Below are 22546 nucleotides of genomic sequence, written 5' to 3'. Positions count from 1 at the left end.
CATTTGTGACTTGTTTTAGATATTCCTGTCTTCTGAGCTTGTTTTCTCATTTGCATCCTCACTTTGCTTGATACCTTTCATCACTTTCCTGCTATCGACTTTGTTTCTCTTTGTCTTGGATGAAGATCCTTTTTCCAGCTATATCACCTTTGGATGTCCACTTATAAATGAGAAAGTAAGGATTATCACACAGGATCAGAACTAAGGAACAGTCAGCCCTGTATCCTGTTTCTCAAAGTATCTCTAAGGGCTTATGGAAGTGTTACACCTGCCCTCAAGTCTAGTCAAATGCATATTTAATTTGGACTGTAAATTTATGGATTTATGTTATACTTGCTTTGGAGAAACATTTTAAACATGCTTTTTACCTTTACTTGACTTATTCCAGAGCCTGCGCTTGTAGATCCTGTGTTATTAGGAAACTACTTTGTGCATAATTTTTAGGGTGTAGTGTCCCAGAAGTGACACTAGCGGTATCTAAGTTCTTCCTACTTATTGCCAAACTGATTTCCAGTAATAATAATTATTAATGACTGAATACTTAAGACATATTGTTAATTATTTTTAATGCTTTACATGTATTAATATATATATATTTCACAAAGCCTTATGAAGTAGGTATTATTGTCTATTTCCATTTTAAATATGAAGAAACTGAGGCACAGAGAAGTTAAGTAACTTGCCCAAGTTCACAAAGCTAACAGGCTGTAAGAGCCAAGATTAGAACTCAGCTAATCTGGCCCCAGAGCCCACATTCTTAACCCCTAAATTTGCTATCTCACAAAATGTGGTACCAATTTATATTGCCCCCATTAGTAAATACAAATGCTATACTCCATTTTGGAACACTTCTACTTTTTTTTTTTTTTTTTTTTGAGACGGAGTTTCACTTTTGTTGCCCAGGCTGGGGTGCAATGGCATGATCTTGGCTCATCGCAACCTCTGCCTCCTGGGTTCAAGCGATTCTCCTGCCTCAGCCTCCTGAGTAGCTGGGATTACAGGCATGCACCACTACATCCAGCTAATTTTGTATTTTTTTAATAGAGACAGGGTTTCTCTATGTTGGTCAGGCTGGTCTCAAACTCCAGACCTCAGGTGATCCACCTGCCTCGGCCTCCCAAAGTGCTGGGATTACGGGGATGAGCCACCACGCCCAGCCCACTTCTACTTAATTAACACATTCTTATAGGTTCAAAACTTATCTTTCTCACCTTAAAGTTAAGATTGAGAGTTGAATTGGAGGCCTAACTCTTCTTTAATACCTTCTCTCTCCTCATTCCCACCGTAGGAGAAATGGGAGTGCAGGTGTGGGCTTAACAGCTGTTTCAGCATGAAGTGAACATAATAGAATACTTCGTGCCTATAAACTTGGACTTTGAAACTTAATTGCCCCATTTTTATTTCTGCAAAGTGTGCAAAATAATAACAGGTACGTTTTATTGGACACTTATTATATACCAAGCATTGTGCTTAGGTACTCTGTAGGCATTGAGTCATTTGATCACCAGATGGGTATCTGTATTAGTCCATTCTTGCATTGCTTTATAAATCACCCAGTCTCAGAAACACCTGAGACTGGGTGATTTATAAAGAAAAGAGGTTTAATTGGCTCACAGATCTGCAGGCTATACAGGAAACATGGGAGCATCTGCTTCTGGGGAGGCCTCAGGGAGCTTTTACTCATAGCAGAAGCCAAAGCAGGAGCAGGCACTTCACATGGAGAAAGCAGGAGCTGGAGAGTGAGAAGAACCAGATCTCTGGAGAACTCACTCACTATCTTGAGGAAAGCACACAAGGGGATGGTGCTAAACCATACATCAGAAATCTGCCCCCATGATCCAATCACCTCCCACCAGGCCCTACTCCAACATTAGGAATTACATATTGATATGAGATTTGGGTGGGGACATACGTCCAAACTATATCCATATCATTTCCCCGATTTTGCAACAAGCTAGGGAGTTGCACTCACAGTTGACCTGCAGAATGTTGCATATCAGACAAGTTAGACATTAAACTTCCAGGACTGATTATTTGGTCCTGGGTCTTTAGTTAATTTGAATAAATGTCACAGTATTGCCATACAGTTACAATTTCCTAATAAACTCCACTCCCAGCTCCCGTAACAGATAAAAAATAAATAAGTGACCTTACAAATATGACTCAGGCCCAAATCAGAGACAGTAGACATTTTTAAAGCATCTCGGGTCAGGTATGGTGGTTCAGGCCTGTAATCCCAGCATTTTTGGGAGGCCGAGGCAGGAGGGTGGCTTGAGGCCATGAGGTTGAGACCAGACTAGACAACAAAGTGAGAATCTGTTTCTACAATAATAATAATAAAGAATAACAAGGCATAGTGGCACACACTTGTAGTCTCAGCTACTCAGGAAGCTGAGGTGGGAGGATCCCCTGATTCCATTTGAGGCTGCGGTGAGCTATTATGATTGAACCACTGCACTCCAACCTGGGCAACAGAATGAGACCTTGTCTCTAAAATTATTAACTAATAATAAAAGATAGTTTTGTTCTGGGATTTTAACTTCAGTTTAGAATCAGTGGGGGTATTTGACCTCTTGCCAGAACCAGTTATCAATCTGGTGAGGTAGGATGTTCATTTCAATGATGGAAGAGGTAACAATTGCCCCTGACACAGTGCTACCCACCAAGGAATGTTAGGGCACAGTGCCATGTATCTGCAGAAGGCTGACCAACACAATTTGGGAGCTCTTTTAATTGCAAATGTGCTTTTTCCTATGGCTGCTTTACTAACTTCTAGTGTCAAAATATTGTCATCTATGGATGAAATACAAAGAACATCAACGATGATATAAAAAGGGTTAATCAGGCAAAGAAATGTGAAAGTCAAGGAAAACCAATAATCTTAAAGACCATTTGTTGTTTAGGGTAGACCCTATAAATAGGAATAAAAGACTGCAGAATAAACAATTTATTTTCTAGTAAGATTGGATTTGTTCATCTAACAGCTGCAGTGTTTTCTGTTACAAGTAGGAGATATGCAGGACACTTGTTCTGAGATCATCTCACCAGCTGACTTTCCTACTTTTTCATCATCGTTAAAAATCAGATTTCCCACTGATAGTCTTTCACAGATTTTTAAAAAACACTATATTCAGAAAATAGTTTTGATCTTATTACCCAAAAATTATTATACAAGAAGACTGCTGGTATCAAACCAGATGTATTTGGAAAGCTTTGAAAACCGGTGCAGGAAAACACATATTCTCTGTAAGCGCACAGCTGGTGGTGGCCCCTTCTGCAGCTGTCCTACTGGGCAACCCAGGTAGGGAGCAAGTGCAACCCGGGTGAGTACAGGGTGAAGCTGGGATGACAGCAGATGTGGCTTAAGCTCAGGCTGAATCCTCTTTGGGGTATAATTGATTTTTCTTCACAAAGCTGCCTCACCTTCCTGGAGCCATACAAAAAAGAGCTATGGGGGCTACAAGAAAACTCTCGGGTGACCTAAAGTTACCCAATTCTACTTTCATAGTACAAATTCCTTCCCTAGCCTCACTTTCAGAGCAGATACAGAATTTTCTCAGTTCCATAGGATAGCCTGCAATCAAACCTGGTAATCTGTCCTGAATACCTTAATAACATTGGAAATCTGTTCAAATGGGAAAGGTCCACAAATAACATTAGATACTATCAACAAGGCTCTTGGACCTCACAACCCTATTACTGAGAAAACTAACTCCCTGGACTCTACTGAAATAGGGCAGTGGTTCCTATTCAGAGGCAGAGTGGCCCGAGACCGCTTCCACCCACTAACCCTCCAAAGATGGTTATTCCAGAATCAGGGAACATTTTAGATCCAGCCACAGAAAACTGGCTTAGCAGTCAGCTCTGGATGCAAGATTTGGATGTGCCACTTAGGGCTGTGTGGACTTGGGATAAATTCCCTAACCTTTGAGTCAGGGATTAGGATAGGCTGCCCTATCGGGAATGTCAAGAGAATTAAACGAGAGACCATCTGTGAAGTGTTTAACCTGCTGTTTGTCTCTCAGTAAGCACACAGTGAATAGAGGAATCACCTAGACATCCCTGGCCTCAATTTGAGACCACAATAGCCTCCATGTTGATGTTTACTCAGGTTCTAGGTTGTCAACTAAAATCCAGAGGAGGGGTGAAGATCCTTCTAACTCTAGGCCCAAGAATATCTGACTGCAAATGGTTGCAGCACCACTGTGAAGACTGAGCACGGATTTTGAATTCAGACCTGAATGGTAATCACTTCCCCTTCACTAATTACTGTCTTAGGTGAACATGGCCAATTCAACTTTGTACTTGTTTTCTTAAAGAGGATAATACCCGACTGAGGGATTGAAAGCTTTAAATGAAATATTTACATGTAAAGTCCTTAGCACAATAGCTGCCATATCATAGGAGCTCAATTCATAACTATTGAATCCAATTCAAAAAGTGCCAAATAACTGCAGTCGTTTTGGTATATAGAAACTAGCAAGTAAGTTAAAATTGGAACCAAAAGATAAGCTTGGTTCAGATAATCTTCAAACACCTATGAATACACATTCTGCCTTTAATAACGTAAATATTCCAACAGGCCTATTAAGCTATGGCTCACAGTTCATCTACTTTACCTATTCTGATTTCTTACCTTATTGATAAGAATTATTTGTGCCAGGCAAGGTGCACACTACTTAAAGTCATTAATTTCACACTAAAGTAGCTTCCTCTAGTAAGGTAGAAAGAACCAACTTTTTGATGACCTATAGAATATTGCTATGTTGCGTGTACTCTTCTCCCCCCTTTTTTTTTTTTTTTACAAATTTAGAAAACAGGATTAGGACAAAAGTAAAGCAGATGAGGGAAGCAGTAAGTGTCAGAGGAAGAAATTGAATGCAGGTCTGTCTGAGCTAGGCTGCCCATGTGTTTGCCCTTTCTGTTTGCTCCGAACTTTCCGTTTCTCAGTATTTCTCAAGAGCATGCCTTCTAAATAGGATTCTCAGGAAGCCGCTGTTGAACTAATAAAGGCCATTTACTGCCATTCGAAGGGAATAAGTTTAGTCCGTGATGAGTTTCAAATTTGGTTATCATCTTGCTTTTCCAGTGGTGATGAAAAAGCAAAATTCACCCAAATACAATGACTACTGTCTGCTTGAAAAGCTCCAGGTAGTTAATTTTTGAATTATGATTCACCTTCCTTTTCCTGTTTTGATGAACCATGAACAGGAGACTGAACTATCCCTCTCAATAAAAAGCTCGCGTTTCCACCCTGCAAATTCGCGCTATAATGACAGTCTAATTGGCTGAGGCGCAGGTGGGATTTCCTGTCGCCATTTTAAGACACAACTCCTCTGCAAGCAAGTGCCCAGCCAGTGAAACGGGGCTGTGTCTGAAACAAAGAGTAAGCGGGAAAAAAGGGAACCAGGCCCAGTTGCCCCTGCTCCCCTCTATCCCGCTCCCTCGTCCCCCGGACTTGGAGCACCCCAGCTCCGTTAACCTGGACGCGCCAGGTCCTTCGGTCGGAACCACGTGGGGTCTCCCGGCCCTCCAAGAGCCGGCCCCCGCCTCTTTGCGCCTAGGCCGGTGCTTTCTCGGCGCTCAGCAAATCCTTCTGGTTCACCTCACACCCAGTCCCCAAAGCAGAGCTCCACAGGGCAGATCTCAGGAAGGCCTGGCCAGGTCTGCGGGCGCTGGATCCGGAAGAGGGGAGGTGCCTCCCGCTTCAGGTTAGGGACAAAGGGTTTCTAAAGGTGCCCGAGCTCCCCGCTGCCCCTGCCACTTCGGTACCCTTCCCGCCAACCCGGGCCATCTGCAGGCTGTACCCAGGGCCAGCCCTCCGCTCCAACGCTGCCCGTAGTCCCAGGCCCTGCCCGCGGCTCTCCGGGCTGCGCTCGGACCTGCCACTCCCGCGGCCATCCTCATGCTGCGCCCTTCCCACAATGCAACTCCCTCTCTCCTTCGGCCCCGGTGGGGCTCTGGAGTACCCAAAATGCAGGCCCCAGCGGAACGCACAGCCCTCCTGTCCTCCGCCGGTGCCCCTTTAGCCGCCCCACCCCCATCCCTAAGGGCTCTCATTCTCCAGCTGCAGCCGCAGCTGGGTTCCGAACACGCAGCCTGGGCCCAGGAGGGAGAGGGGCAGGTGCCAGGGCGGCGCGCAGCCTCTGCTCCCGGTGCCACCTTCAGTGCGCCGGGCACACGCGCGCCCCGCAACCCCTCCCTCACCCTTTCCCCGTTGCTCAATCTCCGCCAGCCGCGGTCGCTGCATCGTCAGAGCTGCAAGAGGGAGGCAGCAAGGCGCGGCCGCCAGCAGTGACACCATGTGACCGGCACGGCTCACTGACACGCAGCTTTGGTTAAAGAGCGGGCGCACAGGAGGGGAGGAGACGGCGCGCGGGACGGGGAGGAATGGCCTGTCCCCGTTAAACCATCACAAGCTATGGTTGCGGAAGGGCCACGCGCCCCCCAGTAGGGGAATGACTCCGATTCGTGACCCGCAGCGCCGGTGCATGTCGATGTAAGTGCGAGGCCGGCGAGCAGAGTGTGAGTGGGGGTTGGTGGTGAGGGGAGATTCTGATGCAATCCGCCCGGAAAGGAGGAGAGCCAGGCGAGCGCGGACTGGGACAGCCACGCCACTCCGTCTGAAGGTCGCCAGGAGCCTCCGCCCTTCACCTTCCTCGGAAATCCGCCAGGCCACGCCAAGCTCCCTGCCCAGCCCTCACTGACGGGGGCCACATTTTCCCGGCCTCCGCAGCCAGACCTTGACACAAAGGACATCAAACTGCCGAGGGTAAAAACCCCGGAAGGGCGGACACCTCCATATCGCCTTTTGCCACCTTTCCCTTTATTTCCGGAGGTAAGGTGATTATCTGTTCCCGGGGAGGGCTGGGCGAGCGGCAAGGGGATGTTTAGATGTCGGAGGAGGAGGTAGCGTAGAAATCTCTCTACCGGCGTGAAAGCAGAGAGAGCTCTGCTGTGCCCGATGCTTTCGGATGTTGCTTTTAGGAGAGGAAAAGTCCAGGTCTCCTGTGCTTCCCGAACGCACGCGGCAGCGCGAGGAAGCGCCAGGGCCCCCGAGTTCACCTTTGCGTGAGCTGTGGCTTACTTTTTGGTTTGTTTTCCTGTGGCTTTGGTGTGTTTTCCTGTGGCTGTGGCAGAGTGTGGTACCAGATCTGGTTCCATTTTTACGAGGGCCAGGAACCACGCAGGTCTGGAGGGAGAGCGCAGCTGACCCGAGGGCGCGACCGTGTTTTAGGAGTGTTTGAATCCCCGGCCTTTGGGGAAAATTTCCTGTGTCCGCAAGGCCCAGAGGAGATCGTGTGATGTCCCGGGGGTGCTGCGTGCGGCCGGCTGGGTAGCCGCCGCGGACCACCAGTAAACCGGGGCATGTTAGCCGTCCTTCCTGGTGCTCTGCCCCTCTGTAACGCGGGGAAGTAGGAGGGCGCGGGGAGAAATTACTAAAGGATGCTTGTAGTGACTCACTGTCCTTTTCTGCCCTGAAGAGGTTTTCCTAAAATGCAGAGGGTGGCAGGGGACAGGGGTAGTGTTTTTTCGAGTGCCGGGATGTGCTGGAGCCAGCGAACAAAAGGCCACCTCTTGCGCGGTCTTGGGCGCAGACTGCTCTCGCTTCCAGTCCCACCTCCTCCCCAACCCCCGGCGCCTAGTTCGCGTCCCTAAACATTGCCACAGAGGCCTTTAAACACGTGGGTCGGTGCCGGGAGGAGAGCGCATCTTCCCCCTTGTGCGAGCCCCTTGCCCCCTAAATTATCCACCTCCCGGCGCGTGGGGCTCCCCAGCACCTACTGGGACCCAGTAGGTTACCCAGCTGCCTGGGCACCGTTTCCCTGCCAAATCGCCCGCCGGAGGTTTGTGCTGAACTGTAGTCAGAGAAGGCACAAGCGCATATGGCAGCAAAAGGAATTTCGCGGTACCCGCGTCACGCCGCTCCCAGTGCCTTTCAGAGGCTGCCTTGGGCTGGGGAAGGTGGTGCTACAATTCAGAGTCCTTTGTCTTGCTCTGCGGCGTGGACCCGGGGTTTGTACAAACCCTCGTTCTCTGTTAGAAACCTAACTGCCGCCAAGATCACGTACTTTCTCGGACGAATCCACGGTGATGTGTGTAGCAAAAGCGAAAAAAGATGCCTCTGCTAGAAAACGGTATCATTTGCATTTGGAAGGGGTTTTGACCTCTCTGCAGTGGATTTTTACATTTTTCAATATAAGGGGGAGGAGGAAAATAGATTGATGGTTTGCAGAATGCAGGGCCCAGCGAGGGTGTAATTTGTCACCTTGATAAAAGAAACTGTGCAGCAACTCGTGCTTTTTCTGACGTCAGAAGGACAACGGAAATAAAACCTGAGCTCGGTGCATGGCTGGCCTCGTTGTCAAATATCTCATGCCAATTTGGTACTCCCGAAATCTTGCAAAACAGCCAATTCCGGGGTACTGACCTGGTGTGGACCCCCTGGATTTTGGTTCGACCCCAGCCTCAAAATGGCCTTTCTCTTGAGAATCACTCGAGTTCTCAGTATGTCGCTGTAAGCAATTGGAAACTGGAATAGTTTGGTTTGAGGTCTTAATCTTGAGGTTTATTCGCTTTTTAAAAAATGTGGCTAATAAACATTTTATACAGAGGGCTTACTGTGCGACTGGCAGCAACTAACAAGATTTGTTTCACCTTTTATGAAGCTTCCGTTCTCAGGGGGAAATAGACTATATAAATGTAGGCATATACATTCCAGGTATTCTTAGTGCAATGAAGAAATAAAACAGGATCATGTGATGGAGGAGGATGCTTGAAATAGAGTGACTCACCGGGAGAGCCAGTGTGAGGGTATAACATTTGTCCTCAGACCCGAATGATGAAAAGGGATCAGCTATTTCCATAATTGAGGGAAGAAGGCCAGCAGAAGGAACAGGAAGAAGGAACAGCAAGTACTTACTGCACTCTTCTTTGACTGTAATATAATTGAACAGATAGATGAATAGATCGTAAAGGTGTTTTGGATCTTTAAACCTATATGTATGTTGTTTATGTATATTTTTTATGATGCTTCATGAATTAAGGCCATTTAATGAAGGGAGCACCATGTTTCTGATATCTGACTATTGCTACTCTTTTCTTTACTCTGGGTGATGCTCGTGGACAAAAATCGATTTTACTCATTGTTCCTCTAATGTCCAGCACGTAGTACCTGCTTAATAAATACTTGTTGGATTGAGACCTTGATCAGGCCATCTTGCTCATCTCTCTGTGATATTATTGACCATCCCTTCCTTTCTATATCTCGTCTGTTCCCCTTCTCCTAAGTTTGAAAATTAGTGTTTTTCTTCTCTGCTTCTCCTTCTCTTACTGCTCTTCCCACTTTGAGCAGTGACCAGGCCCTTGAAAATACCCCTCACACTTGTCCTCTTGTCTCCATTTCCACTGCCCAAGTTCAAGTCCCTGTCCCCTTACCTAGACGTGGAGACAAAACAGATATAGAGGTGCCTTGAACAATCTAGGGGCAGTGGGAGTGGGCGGTGGAGAAAAATGCAAGCACAACATATGGTTAAGAGTGAAACAGCCAGTTACTGAGGTGGAACAGCTTTCCTGTTGGTCTCCTCCATACCAAGTTATGCTCCCCTAATTAAATCTCCATTCTTTCATGAGATTTATATTTCTAAAATTCAGTTCACGTTTTGTTAAAGGACCTTGCTTTTAAAAACCTCTGAGGGTTTCCATTGCACACAAATACAGTCTAAATTCCTTAGCCATACACTTAGGACCCTTCACAATCTGCCTCCTCATCTCTTTCCAATTTTTTCTCTTGATATTTTCTTTCTCACAGTTCACCCTATTCCCTCCCTATCACTTTTCTGCTTCGATGTGTGTGTGGATTGGATTCCAGTCCAGAATGCCTGCTGAAATCCTGTGTACTTGTGATGGCCTATCCCTGATGCCACTTTTCCACCTCTTGGGAGAAAATCACTGGCATTTTCATAAGTATTTGTTTATCCTTCACGTTTTGCACTGTTGTTACTCCAGGTGAAGGAAGGTGGTGAATAGGGGCTTAGACTCTGAGTCAAATGTAAATATCAGGCCTCAGCTTATTCACCCAGGAACCTTGGGCAAGGTGTTTGCATCTCTAAGCCTCAGTTTTTTTCTTTTGCTAAATGGGAATGATGATGCTGGTGGTAGTGTTGGTGGTACACATTTTATTGAGTTATGGTAAGGATTTAATTAAGATAATGAATGTGAAGTATTTGGTATAGTGTTAGCATTCCGTATGTATTGAATTAAACCAGACTCTCATCTATCAGAGGAGGGAGAGAAAGTTGATCAGTAAAGTTCCCTCTACCTCTGAAATTCTATGACTATGTAATCTTTTAAAAATACTTTTCTGAAAATAATATCTTAATGGAAACTACCTGGATCTTTTTAGTCTCTAGGAGAATATACATCTATGAAAGGTGGTGAGGAGGTAGGAGAAGCATGTGTGCAGAAGGACTTTGAAGAACTTGTGATAGACTTCAAAAAAGACATCTTGTGTGCAAAGGCACACAGAGTAATATAATGGACTGTGGAGATTCAGAAGCCAGAGGTTGGAAGGGAGGATGCAAGATAAAAAGCTACATATTGGGTACAGTGTGTACTACTCAGATGACAAGTGCACTAAAGTCTCAGATTTCATCACTTTCAATTCATTTATATAACCACCAAAAATCACTGATACCCCAAAAGCTATTGAAATAAAAAATTTAAGTAAAATTAAAAGATTAACTTCAATAACCTAAAAAAGACACTGACTCTAGATTTAAAATAAGATTTTAAATTTAAAAATATTGTTGTACTTATTTCTGAAAATTGATCACTTTTGTTTTCTAGCGATAACCTTACTAATAACAGAGGAGTTCCCCTAACCACGTTACCTTCCCAATCACTGAATTCCTCCACTATTAGTAAGTAACTCTGTTTCAAGCGAGGTTACAATGCGTCTTTGGCAATAACTAGCTGGGTACCCTTGAGCAACTCATTTTACATTTTTATGCCTCATTTTCTCATCTGTCCAATGCTAATAACTGTATCAGTGCTGCGTACCTCAGAGTTGTGAAGATACAATGAGAGCGGAGCTGAGAAAGTCCTTGAACCAGTTTAAAAAAACTATTCAAGATGATAGTCATCTGGCATTAAGCATGCTGCTAATCTTCAGGGTCAGGTGATGGTTTTAGATTAGTGAGTCTCAGAGCAGACTTCACATTAGACTCATCTAGGGTGTTTTAAAAGCTGTCAGTGCCAAGACTTCATCTCCAGAGATTCAGATTTAGTTGGCCTGGGATGGAGCCCAAATATGGGAGCTTAAAAAATATCAGGGGTGGTTTTGATATGCATTGGTTTAGATTTAAAGCAAGGAAAGCAAAACAAAATCAGAAATTAAATGAGGGCCTCTATATGTTGCTTGACAAAGTCTTAGTCTTAGTAGTGTGAAATTAGGAGCTTGACTGACTTTTCCCCCTGATTTTACTAAAACAACCATTTGTTGACATCATGGAGCCACAGCCTCAGGTTACAGTTTATAACCTGAATTCTCCCAGGCATAGAAGCCTGTCCAGTGATACAGCCAGAGCCACATGAAGATTTAATGTGTAGATCTCAATTTCCATCTCTTAGGAATGGCGAAGGTTGGAAAAGAAAGCGACAATGGAAAGGAAAAAGAAAGAGATAGGCTATGGACCAAGGTATAGAAGAAAGAGGCTCTGAGCAGGAGACAGACAGGGCAGAGCACAGAGAAAACATTGTGTTTGATTTATTGAACCGGTTTTGTTTAGGTTGCAAACTGGTGGCTAGAGAGCCAATTAAGCTTGTGGGCATATTTTATGTGACTTACACTTTCTTTTAAAATTATTTGAAATAGTTGTCAACTCTTAAATATCAGAATTTCACTTAGAATTTTGATTTCTGGCATTTACTGAAAAACATAAAAATAAAAAGACCAGGCTCATTCCTCCCACTAGTTGGAGGGAAATAGATGGGACATGTGTTCTCCAGTTCCTTATGCCCAGTCTGCTTTGCCCATTTATCTTACCTACCTGAGCACTAGCTGCGTTTGTTTTAACTTTTATTCTAAATCTGGGGATCTTAACATTGTCTGCAAATAAGAATGCTCTCCTCTGGAGAGCATTTCAAATAACCATGCTTGGATCCTGTCCTATACCAATTAAGTCAGAGATTGTTGTGTGTGTAGTGTCCCCTTATCACTTTTATTTTTTTAAAGCTCCCCAGTTTGTTCCAATGTCCTGTTAGAACTGAGACCTATTGGCCTACAAAGGCAACTATTCAAGAGATTTGTCTACAAGTCCACCTTCTTATCTTTGGAAGTGATTCATTAAGAAATAGTGTATAGAATCATTAAGCCAGAGAACTGGGAGAGGTCTTTGAGAGAGCAGCCCTTAATCCAATCTTCTTATTTTAAGGTGAGGAGGCAGAGACCCAGAGAGGAGAAAGGAATTGTTCTGAGACTATAACCATCATCTGGTATTGAATTATATAGTGTCTTTTATTATATTTTCTCTTTTCAAATAAAAGTCTCTTTTTAAGATTTCTTTTTATAAATGATCCTCTTTATATACACCACTTTGTGTTGCTTTAAAGTTCTTATTATTTCTGTTTTTCCTTGAGTATTTTGTTAGGAGTCATAACTTAGCTAGGGCTTAAAAACAAACACACAAAACTGTATCCGTCTTTTTTAGTACAATAGCAATCCTTGATCAGAAATATCTTTAGAACAAAAAACATATATGCAAATAAAGAGATTTTTCTCAAGGGCTGAAATATTCCAGGCTGTTTTCAACTGCATGAGTTTTTAGTAATTATTTAAATCCATTAATTTTCAATGGACAAGAAATATTTTTAATTTTGTTGGTATTCACACTACTCATATACACTCACTGTTCTAATTAATTAAGATTCAATTCTTTTTTTTTTTTTTTAATGTAATATACAGTCTGTCCTCCTATATCCAGTTACAGGTTGACTTCATTAACTTTAGAGTTTATTAATATTTTCTGTCTTAAATAAATTGGAATCGTTTCAAAATTTCTGAAATACAGATAGGTTAGTTACCAACATCATAAGCCGGCCATGTTAATCAGACATTTAAAAGATCATATGGGAACTTGAAGACAAGAGGAATTATGGAGCGATTAAGAGCAGGTTTTGGGATCCTGTTAAGATAGGATGCAATGGGCAATTTGTCCAAGGAAGTTAGCTGTTCATCTCCATGCCCCACAAAGAGAGGGTCCATACTCATCCCTTGTGAGCTTCCTGTAACACAGGGCTTCTTGCCCTTCACACTACTGACATTTGGGGACAGACAACTCTTTGTTGTGTATGGCTGTCCTGTGCATTGTATGATGTTTAGCAGCATCCCTGCTCTTTCTCAACTAGATGTCTGCAGCACCCCCTCACTTATTGCAACCTAAAATGTCTCCAGGCATTGCCAAATACCTCCTGGGGGCAGGGAGAGGGACATAATTATCCCCAGTTGAGAACCACTTCTTTAATACAACTCCTTCTCTGGGCTTTTAGAAATCATGCCAAGAATTCTTAAACATTCCAGGCATAGTGGCTGGGACAGTAATGATAAATAACCTTCCGTTTGTATAGTACTTTACAATATTAAATGTATTTTTACATAAATCCCACATGCCCAGATCAAATGTAAAGGAGATTAGGTGGTAAACTTAATGAAAACTATAAGGTAGGGCTATCCACATTGCTTCATGTTCCCATTTTTGTTTTGTTTTCCATGGAGAGATGGTGTTTGTGATATTCACTGAATATATTGTCTGCAGGCAGGTGATCATAGCTTTCTTTTTAAATTTAGTCCTCATTTTTATTGTTAACATGTGTTTACTGTCACCATATACTAGACCTTTGAGATGTATGGTCCTTGTCCCCAAGGAATTGAAATTGTAAATAAAAAGATTACTGAAATATGAGCGCCCTTGCTATAAGCCAGTGAGTAATCTACACAAAACTGCTGTAAGAATTCATCACAGGTAAACAGTCAAGCAGGTTCTCAACTGGGACAATTATGTCCCTCTCCCTGCCCCCAGGAGGTATTTGGCAATGTCTGGGTTGGTCATTGGAGAAAGGCATCACAGAGGAGTTGGCTTGAATTTTTTTAAAAAGCAAGCAAGCTGGGCTTTGAAAGAAAGGTCATACTTAAGTCAGCATAGGCTTCATGGGAAGGTGGAGAGGGTGTGTCCAGGACCAGGGGGGATGGTGTGAACAAAGCAGAAAACTGCATAAGAGTAGACCCATTGCAGGCATGGAAAGTTAGAAGGAATGTAGTGGGAGCATACATTAAAGAGAAAGCTGTCTGAGGTTCTAGAGATTAGACCTCATCCTGTAGAGAGAACAGTTATGATTGGCAAGGTAGAAAGAGGAATGTGCAAGACTGTATTTTCAGGAAGAATCTGCCTCTATAGGTGGGAGAGGGCAAGAAGCAGGAGGTAGCGTGGCAGAGAGTGACTGTGGCAAAGTTCAAGCTGTGAAACTGTAAGGAATAAGGGAAAGGAAAGGGATTTTGTGAAGGAATGTTGGCAGGACTTGGCAACTGATTAGATATGAGGTTGTATGAAAGCCATACCCAAGTTTCAAGTCTGAGTGACAAGGAGAAGGTGCATTGTATCTTTAACAAAAGTAGAATGCTGGCATGTGAGGTCAGGTGATGCGTTGTGCTTTAGGCATGTGGAAGCTGAGGCAATGATAAACATCCTAATGGAGCAGTCCAGAAGGCAGCAGGAGTCTGAAAAGAATTTATGGAAATGTTTCTGCGAAGGAAAGAACCTGAGAGATCACCTCTCCCTCCTGCCCTCTCATTTTACAGATGAAGAAACATGTGACATGTTAAGTGGCATGATCATGATCAAGTTGTATTTATGAGGGAGATCCTATTTCATAATGCAAAGGAATTCTAGTTTTAAAAAGTGAAAAACACTGGGAAGAAAGATCTGAAAGATGCCTTTGTAGAATGAAACTTGACACTACAGCCCTGAAGCCCTAAAAAGGAAAGAATTTGGAATATGTGGAACAAGAAGAGTCGAGGCCCAAAGAGCTACTTCTACACACAAAGTTGGGAGGAGGAGGGATCTGGCAGAGGAGACCAAGAAGAAGCTCTTGGGAGGATGCAGTGTGGAGTTATTTGGGATAAGTCAGAAAACAGGAACAATGGTCACAGTAATTTACAAAACCCGGGCCAGACGCTGTTCTAAGTGCTGCACATGGATCAAGTCATGGAATCTTTATGACTGTATCAGATGGATATTGCTTTAAGTCCATTTTACAGATGAGGAAACTAAGGCAAAGAGAAGTTAACCTTCTTGCCTGGGACCACACAGCTTCTAAGTGGTGGAGCCAGAATTTACTAATCAGGCATGATTTCAGAGGAGTGGTGGCAGGAGCGAGTAGTTTAGAGACTGCTAGCAGTAAAGAGGGGTGTGGTGATAGTTCAAGGTTCTAGACAGAGTTATGTTCCAGATAAAGAGCTCTGAGAATGATGGATGTCGAGAAGGGAAGGCAGAGAGAGGAAGTAGAGAAACAAGGTCCTAGTGGAGGAGCCAGAACCTTAAGCACAGGTTAAACCATTAGTCTTGGGCAAGAAGAGAGTAAAACCACTTATTTTTCTGAGACCACTTACTAGCTTCCCAGGTTTTTCACACCAAAGGCCATTTTTATTATTCCCCACCTTCCAAGAGCCCCAGATTTTCAAAGATTTTGATGATCGGCTTTAATTTTTTAAGTATAAATTATATGCAATGCAGTGTCCAGATATTAAGTATACTGTTTAATGAGTTTTGAGTGTTGACTTTAATATATTAATTCATTTCCCATTTTTATTACTCAACGGTATATAAAATTGCCAATCAAAATGTAGGATTATCACATCAAGTTAATGAAGTCTTGCTAACAATATGGATACCTGACCATTTAGTTAACCTGTTTAGCCTGTTTGAGGCCTTTTGAAATATAGATCCATGTTAGTTCTTAGATCCTTATCACTACTGAACGCTGAGAATCCAAGAACCCCAAGTGGGCAAACAGACACAGTCAGTTATGGGACTAGCTGGCCCGGAATTATAGGACCATTGTTGACCTTAGGCTTAACACTTTCTTTCTCCGCTTTAAAAATTATATGTATTTAAGGTGTGCAACATGATGTTTTGGTATACATATGCATGGTAAAATGATTACAAGAGTCAAGAAAATTAATATATCCATCATCTCGTGCTCACTTCTTTCTTGTGGCAAGAGCACCTAAAATCCACTCTTTTAGCAAAAATCCCATATATACAATACAATATTACAGGTTGAGCATCCCTAATCCAAAAATCCAAAACCCTGGCTGGGCACAGTGGCTCACACCTGTAATCCCAGCACTTTGGGAGGTTGAGTTAGGTGGATCATCTGAGGTTAGGAGTTCAAGACCAGCCTGGCCAACATGGTGAAACCCCATCTCCACTGAAAATATAAAAATTAGCTGGGCGTGGTGGCATGTGCCTGTAATTCCAGGTACTCGGGAGGCCGAAGCAGGAGATTCTCTTGAACCTGGGAGCGGGAGGTTGCAGTGAGCAGAGATCTCATCACCACACTCCAGCCTGGGTGACAGAGTGAGATTTCATCTCAATAAATAAATAAATAAACACATTTTAAAAAGTCCAAAACCCACAATGTTCCAAAACTTAAAACTCTGAGCACTGACATGATGCCCAAGTAGAACATTTTACGTCTAACCTCCTGTGATAGGTCACAGTCAAAATGCAGTGAAAACTTTGTCTTATGCACAAAATTATTAATATTATATAAAATTGCCTTTAGGGTATGTTTGTAAGGTGTATATGAAACAAATGAGTTTCAAGTTTGCACTTGGGTCTCGTCCCCAGGATATCTCATAATATGTATGTAAATATTCCAAAATCCAAAAAATCAAAAATCTGAACTACTTCTGTCAGAGGCATGTGAACCAGAGCAACTCCATCTTAAATAGGAGCTGAGTAAAATGAGGCTGAGAGCCACTGAGCTGCGTTTCCAGATGGCTAAAGCATTCTAAGTCACAGAATGAGATAGGAGGTTAGCACAAAGTACAGGTCGTAAAGACCTTAATGATAAAACAGGTTGCAGTAAAGAAGCTGGCTAAAACCCACCAATACCAAGATGGTGATGAGAGTGACCTCTGGTCGTCCTCACTGCTACACTCCCACCAGCACCATGACAGCTTACAAATGCCATGGCAATGTCAGGAACCCCATATGTTCTAAAAATGGGAAGCATGAATAAGTCACCCCTTGTTTAGCAAATCATCAAGAAATAACCGTAATCAGCAACCAGCAGCCCTCAGAGCTGCTCTGTCTACGGAGTAGCCATTCTTTTATTCTTTTACTTTCTTAATAAACTTGCTTTCACTTTGCTCTATGGACTCACCCTGAATTCTTTCTTGTGTGAGATCTAAGAACCCCCTCTTTTGGGGTCTGGATTGGGACCCTTTTCCTGTAACATCTTTCTGGCAACCACGAAGGGGCTATAGTGCAGAAACCCCCAGTAAGTGTTGGGGCCTTGTAACATCTTTCTGGCAACCGTGGAAGCAACTATTGTGAGGAAACCCCTGATCCAAAGGCTAACTTTGGGTAAGTGGTGGGGTCCTGTGACATCTTTCTGGCCACTGCAGAAGCAACTAGTGAGGAAACTCCCAACCCAAAAGCTAACTTTGAGTAAGTGGTGGGGTCTGGTAACATTTTTCTGCCAAACCCTGAAGGTACAATACTGGAGAAGCCCCCCAACCCAAAGGCAATAGATTGATCAACTGACTTGGGGTAAGTGGTGGGGTACCTGGGTAAAGAATGGGATTGGGTTAGAGGCCCAACTTAGGAGAGTTAGAGTTTCTCCTAAGACAGAGAGGGTTAAAGCCTCCTCTTGATAAAAGACAAGGACACCCTTAATGGGTTAGAGGCCCAAATTAGGAGGGCTAGAAATCCTTCCAAGATTTAGGGGGTTAGAAGTCCCTCTCAGTAAAGTCCTTCTCATAAAGTCCCTCTTGGCTAAGAATGGGCTTGGTGCTACAGCCTGTTAACTGCTATTCTCTTTGGATTAATCTGCCTGGCAGTCTCTGCTGATGGCTGTGGGTGACAGGATTAGGCATGTACAGAATCTTGGGACATGGAATGCTTTCTCCTCCCTAAAAGGGGAAACTTGAGAGCTGATGGGACTGCTGGAAAAGATCACTTCTTAACTGACAAGTGGCCGCCTGAACTTTTCAGTGGTGCTGCAATGGGTGGGTCTTTTTCTGGCCTCCCTGAGCATTTTGCCTTCTCCACCCTGCCACAGGCAATGCTTTTCTCTCTCTCCTTTCCCTTTCTTATCTTTTCTGTTACTCAGGGCGACCATCTTACCCAGAGACCACATGTTGAAACTCTTGGTTGGAGGTTGGATTAACAATGATGGGGGCAAGTTTGAGCCTTGCCAGTTTGATATTGGGTGTTAAGCAGAGTGGTAATGTCTATGTTTTGTCACACATATTTTGTTCTGGCCAGATGGAAAAAGATAATTTTCCTTTGTGTTGCGGCTTCGCCCCCAGGGCTGTGATGCAGCCAGCCAGGTCTCAGGGAGAGGGAACCCAGAAGCCTGGCATGCTGGCCAAAGGGTAAGAATTTCTTACCAGCCAGACTTCTGGTCTCTCTCGCTCTCTCTCTCTCTCTCTGTGTGTGTATGTGTGTGTGTGGTGTGTGTGGTGTGTGTGTGTGTGTGCGTGCGCAAACTGGGTGAGGTTTCCTTCTGGTTAGTCATGTCCTTGGGAGCTTGACCTTGCAACCACGTGGCAGTACTTTCTCTTGGTCTCTGCCATCACAGTGGCAGCCCGGGTTCGGGGTTGAATTCCCAGCTTAAGGGATCATCCTTTGTCTTCTATTTGTCTATGTATTTATATGTATTATGTGTGTGTAATATAAAAGAATTTTAATTAATTGCTTTAATAATAATGAGCTTAAATCAAATATTTTGTCACATAAGTAAAAAGTGTAATGCCTTTTATAGTTCATGTGACTTAAGTAATCTTTGGGAAATAAAAACAGTTTTAAAGATTATTGGTAAAATAAAGATATTTGGTCTACATTATGCAGGTCAGATATTAAGTTTGCTAAATGCCTTAAGGTCATAAACTGCTGCTTTGACTTTTTTTTTTTTTTTTGAGACAGAGCCTCGCTCTGTCGTCCAGGCTGGAGTGCAGTGGTACGATCTCGATTCACTGCAAGCTCTGCCTCCCAGGTTCACGCCATTCTCCTGCCTCAGCCTCCCAAGTAGCTGGGACTACAGGCGCCCGCCACCGTGCCCAGCTAATTTTTTGTATTTTTAGTAGAGACAGGGTTTCACCATGTTAGCCAGGATGGTCTTGATCTCCTGACTGTGTGATCCACCCGCCTCGGCCTCCCAAAGTGGTGGAATTACAGGCTTGAGCCACCACACCTGGCCCTTTGACTTTTGAAAATTGTTCAGTTTACCTACTTTGGCTACTTTGGAGCATTAGATTCTAGATAAGGCCAGGTACATGTGGAGTTAGCCACACCCCGTAGCTATGCTGGAAAAAGTCAGCCCTTATCTGCACTTCCAGGTGCTATCCTAGGCTGCACACCTAGTACATAATTAAAATCCCAAACTTACCAAGGTTTTCATCAAAAGTAAAAGAGTTAGCATTGTAACATATCAAGACTACTGAAACAACAGTTCTACATGCAAAGTGTGTAAGAAAAGTGAAATGTGTTTTTGGTGAAAGATTATAAGAAGGTATGGGAATGTGGATTTTTCTTGCCCAAATTAAAGGATTAAAGAATTGTTTTAAGTTAGATAGAATAAAGCTGAAGGTTTAAGCAACTTATGGAAAGTGTAAAAAACTAATCTTGTAAAAAAAGATTCTGTATGTGGACGTTGGCTAAAACTAAAGGGGTGTTATTCAGTTTTTCCATAAGTTAGACATTGGAATAAAAGCACAACAGGTTTTTCTTAGAGGAAAAACCTTCTCATGATCTGTATGTTATTAATAATTATAATTGTTACATAAAATTATTGTGTGCACAGAGGTAGCCCAAATTTCCTAGTCAATCGTGGCTTTAATAGTGGCTGTCCTAAAAGATTTTGTCACCCACAGACAATTATTTTCTTGTTTTAATCCTCTTTAAAAGGTGGTTTTATAATCAACAATAGGACTTTGACAGATGTTCTAAAAGGCAAGCTTCTGATAACTTTGGAAATTGTGACATTAGAATAGAAGAAAAAACTTTCAGAACTCTCAGAGAGGTGAAATGTTCATGAATATCAAGGAGAACAGGGGTTGACTAAATTAACAGAAATAATAGAAGACTAAAGTAATCTTTTTGACTTTGCTTAAAATGTTGCTGACCCTTTGTTTTGGTTTTCAGAGTCAAGAAACTTTTGAGCTATTTACAGCTTGTAGCAATTATGTAAAGTACACTCCTCTGAACAAAATTTGGAGCTTGTTTGTTTCTCTCTACCTGATTTCCCCAGAATCTGGAAACTGTATTTTTAACTTTTAGCAATATAGTTATTTGCATAAGTGCAATAAGAATCTGTTTTCTTTTGTAACAGGACACAATTGGAGAAACTGGCTATTTTACCAAGGCTTTGACTGGAACAGCATGCTTTCCTTTAAGGAATCAAACTTGACTTGTAAAGCCAATCAAATCCCTTTGGGGAATTGGCCTCATACTTGCCTACACAGTCCCTGTACAGGGTTTCTAACCTGTCGTAAGAATGTCACTTTCTAACAGGTCCAGGAGTCCCTAGTTATCTTGGGACCTCAAAAGGAGAGAAATTTACATAACTCATAGGTATTTGAGGGTTCAAACTCATTGCAAGGCTTGGTTCTAAAAAAGTCTTATCTGAGATTCCTTCTATGGAGCAGAGTTCCATCAAAGCGAAATTACAAAAGGCTTATGTGAAAAATAATTATTCTTGCTGCACTTTATACAAAAAATCAGGCCAAGTATAATAAAGCAAATCAGTGTTACTATGATTTATCTTTAGTAAAAAATGGGAAACTGGAGAGAGAAACTGTGTTTCAAGAATTATGCTACACTTGTTATTAAATTCTAGTCTCATCAGTTGCTTTTAAGTTAGTTGCTGCAATTTAGGCTAACCCTGCTTATTCCTGTGAACCAACCAGTGATCTCTAGCTGCTGCTCAGAAGAAACATGAGAGATGAGTAATGTAAAAATCTGGATCAATATTCTAATTCTGGACATATTGGAATCATCTAGCAATGTCATATCAGCTTGGTTCCGACAGTTGCCCTTATAATTTGGAAAGCCTTTTAATTTAGTTTACTTGAGATAATTTTACTTATTTTGCTTTACTCTTGTGGAATACATTGCTATGGCACTCTGTATAGGAATAAGGATAAGCTTACTCAATGTTTTCTTAAATCGAACACTTATTAATTTCCCAAATATTACTTTTTGTCGGAACTTAAGAGTCATGAATGTCCCTCACCATACTGATGCTTTCTGACTGAGCTCGTCTCTACCCTGAACACAAGATATTCTCATATTTAGGTAGGAATACCATCACCCCTATTCAGCCTGAAGAAGTTACTAAAGATGGATCTTCATCCCTCTGCAGCCCTTAGGGTTCTCTTATAAAAGGGAGGGGGGAAATGTCAGAGGCATGTGAACCAGAGCAACTCCATCTTAAATAGGAGGTGAGTAAAATGAGGCTGAGAGCCACTGAGCTGCATTTCCAGACGGTTAAAGCATTCTAAGTCACAGAATGAGATAGGAGGTTAGCACAAAGTACAGGTTGTAAAGACCTTAATGATAAAACAGGTTGCAGTAAAGAAGCTGGCTAAAACCCACCAAAACCAAGATGGTGATGAGAGTAACCTCTGGTCGTCCTCACTGCTACACTCCCACCAGTGCCACGACAGCTTACAAATGCCATGGCAACATCTGGAAGTTGCCCTATATGGTCTAAAAAGGGGAAGCATGAATAATCCACTTTGTTTAGCATATCATCAACAAATAACCATAAAAATGGGCAACCAGCAGCCCTTGGAGCTGCTCTGTCTATGGAGTAGCCATTCTTTTATTCCTTTACTTTCTTAATAATCTTGCTTTTGCTTTGCACCATGAGCTTGCCCTGAATTCTTTCTTGCGTGAGATCCAAGAACCCTCTCTTGGGGTCCAGATCAAGACCCCTTTCTTGTAACACCTCTGGTCCCAAACATTTTTGGTAAGGAATACTCAAACTGTATTAACTACAGTCCTCATGTTGTACATTTGCTCCCTAGACTTACTCATCCTACACATCTGCAACTTCATATCCTTTGACCTACATCTCCACGTTTCCTCCCCAAACTCTTTATAACAACTGTTTTATTCTCTATGTTATATCAAAAAGTCTATATCAGACTTTTTTTTTTTTTCAAAAAAAGATACCATGTATACATGAGATCATGCAGTATTTTTCTTTCTGTTTCTGGCTTATTTTACTTACCATTATGTCCTCCAGATTCATCCAT

The 22546-nt window shown here is 42.7% G+C and overlaps 1 protein-coding gene across 12 annotated transcripts in view; it reads left to right on the top strand.

Moving 5' to 3' along the window:
• Positions 1-5888: 5888 nt before the first annotated feature.
• Positions 5889-22546, top strand: part of SLC38A1 (solute carrier family 38 member 1) — an 89457-nt gene continuing 72799 nt past the window's right edge. For 7 of the 12 annotated variants that reach the window (XM_055250858.2, XM_063620206.1, XM_063620205.1 and 4 more), the window contains exon 1: positions 5889-6838. The gene's annotated coding sequence lies outside the window, so the exon portion shown is untranslated. The remainder of the gene's footprint in view (positions 6839-22546) is intronic. The other 5 variants (XM_055250859.2, XM_063620207.1, XM_063620209.1 and 2 more) reach the window with 1 other exon arrangement.

This window comes from Symphalangus syndactylus, chromosome 17 (genome assembly GCF_028878055.3).
Source record: "Symphalangus syndactylus isolate Jambi chromosome 17, NHGRI_mSymSyn1-v2.1_pri, whole genome shotgun sequence".
Lineage (NCBI taxonomy): Eukaryota > Metazoa > Chordata > Mammalia > Primates > Hylobatidae > Symphalangus > Symphalangus syndactylus.
The sequence above is the reverse complement of the archived record's forward strand: the minus strand, read 5'-3'. Positions and strand labels throughout refer to the sequence as shown.